This window comes from Charadrius vociferus, unplaced genomic scaffold (assembly GCF_000708025.1).
Source record: "Charadrius vociferus isolate BGI_N301 unplaced genomic scaffold, ASM70802v2 scaffold525, whole genome shotgun sequence".
NCBI classification, from domain to species: Eukaryota; Metazoa; Chordata; class Aves; order Charadriiformes; family Charadriidae; genus Charadrius; species Charadrius vociferus.
In genome coordinates, this window is record NW_009648535.1 from 117,554 (window position 1) to 123,793 (window position 6,240).

At 51.1% G+C, this 6,240-nt stretch overlaps 1 protein-coding gene across 1 annotated transcript in view; it reads left to right on the forward strand.

The window, feature by feature from the left end:
- STK11 (serine/threonine kinase 11) overlaps window positions 1-6,240 on the forward strand; it is a 43,033-nt gene that overhangs the window by 3,429 nt on the left and 33,364 nt on the right. The window lies entirely within an intron of this gene.

A 6,240-nucleotide genomic window follows, 5' to 3' on the forward strand; every position in this document is an offset into this window, starting at 1 on the left:
TGCCTTGGTTGGTTTGACAGAGACGTAATTGCATTATCACAACGGGCTTGTGCCTTTGCCGTTATCACGGGATGCCTCGGTGTTGCTGCTGCGGTGATGAAGATGAAACTTGCATTGATAGTGTGTCATCAAAGAAATTCCCTAGAAAACAGTTCCTAGACTGTTGGCCCTTGGGTAATGACATGAGCGAGTAATTTAGAGGGAGTAATGGCAGCAAGGGAGAGCGCAGTGCCGATGAGCTGCGGGGGATCGTGCAGGTCTGTGCTGTGCTTGGGGACCCTGCATCCCTGGGGCAGGAGTTACAGCCCGGGGAGCTCTGGCTGTTAATGCCGTTTTTGTGTTACTCCGAGCTGATGTTTGAGGCTGCAGCATCGTCCCGCGTGGGCAGGCTGGCTGCCCCAGCTCTTGGTGCAGTAACAGAGTTCTGGGGACCTACAAATTACAAGTCCAGTATGTTTGAGGCCTATATAAAATGGAGTGATTCTTCTCTACCCTAAAATACTCCTGTTCTGCTCTTGAAAAGTGAGCCCTTAAGGGATCTGTGAATCCTGGTGAGGATGTTGAGGGTTTGAACTCGTAAGACACGCGTTTCCCTAAATCAGTCTAGGGAATCTTCACATCGCTTCAGTCACCTCAGAGAATGGTTGGGGTGGCGTAGTCAACCAGACAGTACTATGGCTAATTACTGCTGCCAGTTAATACAAAAGAAGTTTAATAGGATTGCCAAAAAGATGAAAGAAAATTTGGAAGACTATTTGTCTCTAGCAGCACAAGTTTAATAAAACTGTGTGCTAATAGCCTCACATTTTAATTAAGTGTTTGGGACTTTCTGCGCGTATCCCAAGTGTCTTGTACTGTACTTACCATGCTCAGCGATTACTTAGATTTGAATATATGCTCATTAGAATTCCTCGGGGGTTTAAAATGTGTAGTAGGCCTGTCCTTTGGTAATTTGCTCCTTGGGTCTGCAAATGAAGAGTCTCTCACCTCAGACCGCGGAGGGTCCTGCTGAGGGTCGGAGGGTCCTGCTGAGGGTCGGAGGGTCCTGCTGAGGGTCGGAGGGTCCTGCTGAGGGTCGGGGGGTCCTGCTGAGGGTCGGAGGGTCCTGCTGAGGGTCGGGCTTGTTGCGAGCCCCAGAGGCGTGTGCTGCAGGCAAAGATGGGCGAAGGCGACTCACCCCCTTTCCCCTCCCTCCTCTCTCAAAAGGTCTGCCGCACGCAGCTGGGTGGCTCCGTTCCTTTCTTTGCTAAGCTGGGTATTTACTTGGGTTCAGTGGTGAAATGTTGGGAAGCTTTACTCCGTAGAAGAGCCCGGGGAGCTGTGCTGGGTGTAGGGCTTGTAGTGTCAGCCGCCCCGGCTAGGAGCGGTGTGGCTGGGGGCCTGGGGCCAGCGAGGAGGGAAAGTGGCACTGCGGTCTCCACCTCCCTCAACAGCCCCCTGGGCTCACGCGGGGAGTGCTGGGCTCGGGGCGCCTGGTGCTGTCAACTTCTGCAGGGTTTGGGTGACTGTTCGGTGGCAGAGGGTACGCTCTGATCTGCGTCTGCAGCATTTAATGTCTCAGGGGCTTCTGGGCGCACAAAAGCGGTGCGGTGGCCACTGCGGGTGTTTCGGTGTCTTGGCGTGTTGCGTCCTTAGAGGGGGGAGAGGCAGCGGGAACGTGGTGGAGATGCTGTAATGCTCACAATGTAATTTGGGGTAATGGCTGGAGAAGAAGCGTTTGGATACTAAAACTTGAAATATGTAGAATAGCACTGGATTCATCAACGCATAATGTCATCTGCCCCTCCCCATGGCAGATGTGTGTTCAGGTGGACAAAGCTTAGTCTGGAGGAGGAAATAGTGAAGTGCTCTGCCCAGTCTCTTATCTGAAATACCACTCGAGCTCCCGAGAGCGAAGAGGTGCAGCTTCTCGTGTGGATGGAAATGGCAAGTTGCATCCTTGCAAGTGGAGGGCTGTATTTTAGGTGAAATAAACAGAAAAAAGCCGTTCACAAGTAGACCTTAAATAAGTTAATCTGCTTTGTAGCATGTCGGGGATATGAATGTGTAATTAAAATTTGCTTTGGCTGTTCAGGATTACAAAATCAATCTAAATAAATACATAATGCAGTTGTTCGGTTGCACAAAGACCAAATGAACGATTCTTGAGTCCTTTGTGGCAATTAGCAAGAATGGTGTCAGTGGATGTGCGGTACGTGCCAGAACTGGCATATGGAGCTGTTCTCCGTGCACGTCTCCCAGCCCTTCGCTGTGGCACCAGTGCTGCGGTGGAGGTGTGCCAGTTCCTTGTGCCTGGCTCCTCGGCACCACGTGCCGCACGGAGAGAGCGTGAGATGGTCCGCAGTTGTGTGCTGGGGAGGAAAGCAGTGGGTGAGGGTAAGGCTGAAGGCTCTCGCTGCGGATCTGCTGCCAACTCTCGTTTCTGACATACGACCGGACCTGGTAGGTGGTATGGAACAGACTCACCACCACGTGTCTCCGGTGAAATCCTAAAAGCTCAGACCTGTGGAGAAACCTCGTGAACCAAAGGAAGGGAATGAATCTTCTGGCTGTAGTGCTGTTTTTCATTGGAGCAAGAACGGCTTTGATGGAACTGAGGCGTGAAACGAACTGTAGAAAGAATGCCAAATGTTACGGTGAAGGTGTGCTCTTACTGGGATGGTCCAGGGAAGAATGTCATCTCTCCAGGCTGCCCTTGGTGTCTCCCAAAGTCGTGTAGCACATGGGACAAGTAGGCAGCTTTGCTGTGTGCGGCTCAGAGCAATGCCACCACCGTTGTGTGCCAAGCAAGGTACCCTCCTAGGGCTGAGTCGAAATCCGTCTGGATGAGCTTAATGGGTCTGACAGAGCCACACAGAGAATTTCCAGTTAGAAGATCTTTTCTCTTCTTGTCTTCCCAAGCTGGTTATACTTTGAAGTAGGCCCCAAACGCTGACAGCCTGTCTTGTCACACACTTGAGGGCTTTCTAGTCTGGAAAACCAGAAGCAGAATGCCGTAGTGGAGACTACTCTGGCCATGTAATCGGGGGGTGGAGTAGGAGGGGGTTGGAAGCTGTTCCCACGTGGCAGAGAGCAGAGCCTGGCCCCCTCGCTGGGGAGAGGTCCCATCACAAAGGTAACTGTTGTGTTTTAGATTTCACGTCAAATTTCAGCGCTCGTGAGGAAAAGAGGCAAAGTTGCAGCAGGTCAGAAGGCATCCTGAAAATCGGAGCGGGTTGACCAGGCAGGCGAGGGAAGGGCAGGGAGCCACCGTGCCTCGGTCGAGAGGAGGGACAGCAAACCCGTAGGCACACCGCCCTCCCCGTCCCAGTGCTGCCAGTCGCAACGCAGTGGGCCGGGGTGGCTTTTTCGTTGTTAATTTTGGAGGTGGGGGGGGGTGGGGGTAAATTTAGGCACCTTCTGATGAGGTGAGCACCTATGTTCAGTTACTCAGTGAAGTTTGAAAACCGAAATGGCAGCGGAGGTGACTGGGGCCTGGCTGTCTCTGTTCCTCGGGTGTTCTAGAATGCAAGAGTGGCTAAAAATAGGAGTAATCTTTCCTCTGGGAAATGGGCTGCTTGGCCTCTGCCCCAGAGGTGGGTGCACTTCACTGGCATTTTAGATTGGTTCACAGAGTCCTGCTGGGAAAAAAAAAATTGTTACAGAAATATGAGATATTTATTAGTCCGTTAACGGTGGAAGGAATTAGTATTTGTGCTTTCAAGCCGTATTACAGGGAATGAGCTGTTGAGATCAGGACTTTAAATGTGTTCCTAATATTGGAAGCTTTCTTTGCCTTCACAGCAAAGTAGTGTTATTTAAATAAGTATGTGTTCACTCCCTCTCTTGCCGGCTTGGTCTGAGCACTCGGCCTGTCTCTCTTCATCGTGCAGAAACTTCTTCGACCCACACTAATGCTGGCTGCAGTTTCTATGCTAATTTAATCCACTTCAGCCTTTTGGTCATTACTATAATTAGAGCGGCTGCATCACTTTGCAAATCTGTCTGCCATTTAAACTAAACACTCTTCGGAGCTTTGCCTGGTTATGCCGGGTTTCTGTTTAGCCATTGTAATTTTTTTTAAAGCCATATATGATAAAGGGAGAGTGCCTGGCCTGAACTTTGGTAGTGAAGTAATACTCCTGGTCTGGGATCCTTAAAAGGTCTTTAGAAACCTGCTTGCGTGCCTGCATCTTGTGAGCCTTTGGAAGGAGCAGTTACTGGTTTGTTAATCAGATGTGATGCATCAACAAGCCTTTGTACTGGCCACAGCTCGTTATTAGAGGCTGGCTAATTGTGCAGGCGAGGGGTGAGTGGCTTTCTGAGCGCGGGTGTCATGTGTTTGGGCAGAGGCTCTTGTCTCTGAAGCCGTGCTCTGAATTCCTCGTAGTGCTGCTTTCAGGAGTCCGAACTCCTGAGATGTAACCGTGCTTCTCAAAGCAGCTTGCCAAACGGCAAGAGAAGGAAGCTGCAGGGAAGAGTTTACGTACAGTTTAGCACCAGCCCAGAGTCGAGCAGCAGCAGAGCAAAGAGCAGGATCTGCGCTTCCAGACACTGACAGAACCACCCGGACCTGACTGGCCTGATCCTCCTGTTTCTCCTCTTCGCAACTGGCATCCACTGGGATTTTGCAGTTTAATGCAAAAGATACTAAAGTGTGGTTTGGGGCACGGTACAAAATCCCAAGAGACAGAGATCAAAACAGCTGATACGAGGTGACATACAAGGGGCTGTTTTCGTAGCCAAGGGAAGATGTCTCCTCACTCAGTTTTACGTTATTTGTTCTCCGCAAGCAGAGGATGCAATTCAGGTCTCTGAACCGTTCAGTCAAGTTAAGTTCAGGCTAAAGTTTGGAAGAAATTGAGTAGTTAGCTGGACCTCCTGCTTTCAGCTCCTTCTTGAGACTAATGTTGTAATTTTCACATTGGTCACTTCATTTCTGAATTCTCCCAGAAGTTACGGCTTTAGTAGAGGGCACTATGAAAGTGCCTCAACAGTTGGCGACTGCAGATGAGGAATTTGATGTGTCTTCAGGATGATTTCTGCATTAACTCCGCTGTAAGGACGCTTAGGCTGGTCACACGAATGGACTGTGACCCCCCGGCCGCCTCAGGGGTCTTTGGCCTGTAACCCGGCCACTGAAGGGCTTGTATTTGGCGGAGCCCAGGGCTGGGCAGCCCGTGTGTGACCTCCGAGCAGCTCTGAGCTGGTTCGGGTGATGGGGAGCAGGGCTGTGTGTTGGGGGGGATCTCTGGAGAGCTCGCAGAGGGGAGCCGGAGGGTGCTGAGGCAGCGTGGGGCTGCCCAGAGGCTGTTGCCATCTCTCGCCTGGAACCTCTCTGGAGTTCCTCCATCCCTCAGCTCTGACATCCGTCATGCTCATCTCTTGGTTCAGGGCTGCTCGGCGGCGCTGGGGACTCGCTGCCCCTCTGGCAGCCCCCCTCGGCACCTTGGCTGCCTTCCCTTTCCTGCCGCAGCCCCCGTCCGTCCCACGGGATGGGGCGCTGCTGGTGAGGCACTGGGCTCTCTTGGTGAGGGAGGCACCTCTCTTGGGGTTTCTGTAGTTTATATCTTCTATAGAAAACCTTGTTCTGCCCCTCCTCAGATGAATTTCATGTGGTATAATAAAAAATCAGTTTGGTTTCATTTGTTCGTGTCTGCAGCAGCTTAGTCAGCTTCTGATGGGTTTGTATTTGTTTCGATGACTTCTATCCCTTCACAATACAACAACTATCAGAGGGAACAGCTTGTTAGGTATAGAAACATTTATTTCTTTCTATGGAAAGTGACTAATATTCAAGTTGCTTCTCAGCTAACTACCAGAATTTGTGCTGAAAGGGGCTGCAGCGTGTGCACTGCCCTGCTGCCTTCGGCCCCGGGCAGTGTCCGCCTGTGGCAGCGGAGCAGCAGCGCTGCCCTGTGCGACTGCTGGGGGTGCTCCTGGTCAGCACGCTGATTAAAAACATACCCTGAAGTCTGAACACTGGAAGCCCACACAAATTTATTTCTGCTCTTGGTAACTATGGATGACACTTAGATAGAAGGAAGCACGAAGTGCGAACATAAAAGGTTTGTCTTGGAAGTGACTGTCCCAGATACTGCAGTAAACACCACTGTAGTGCATCTTTAGGAGTTTCACTGAGGAGCCTGACAGCGAGCTAAGCTCCTGACACTCCAGCATTGTTTGAAAAGCTTTAATTGGAGAGGAGCTGATAAAGCCGCTTCTTTGACATACGGAGCAGATTGGGGTGGGCTGTGTCCT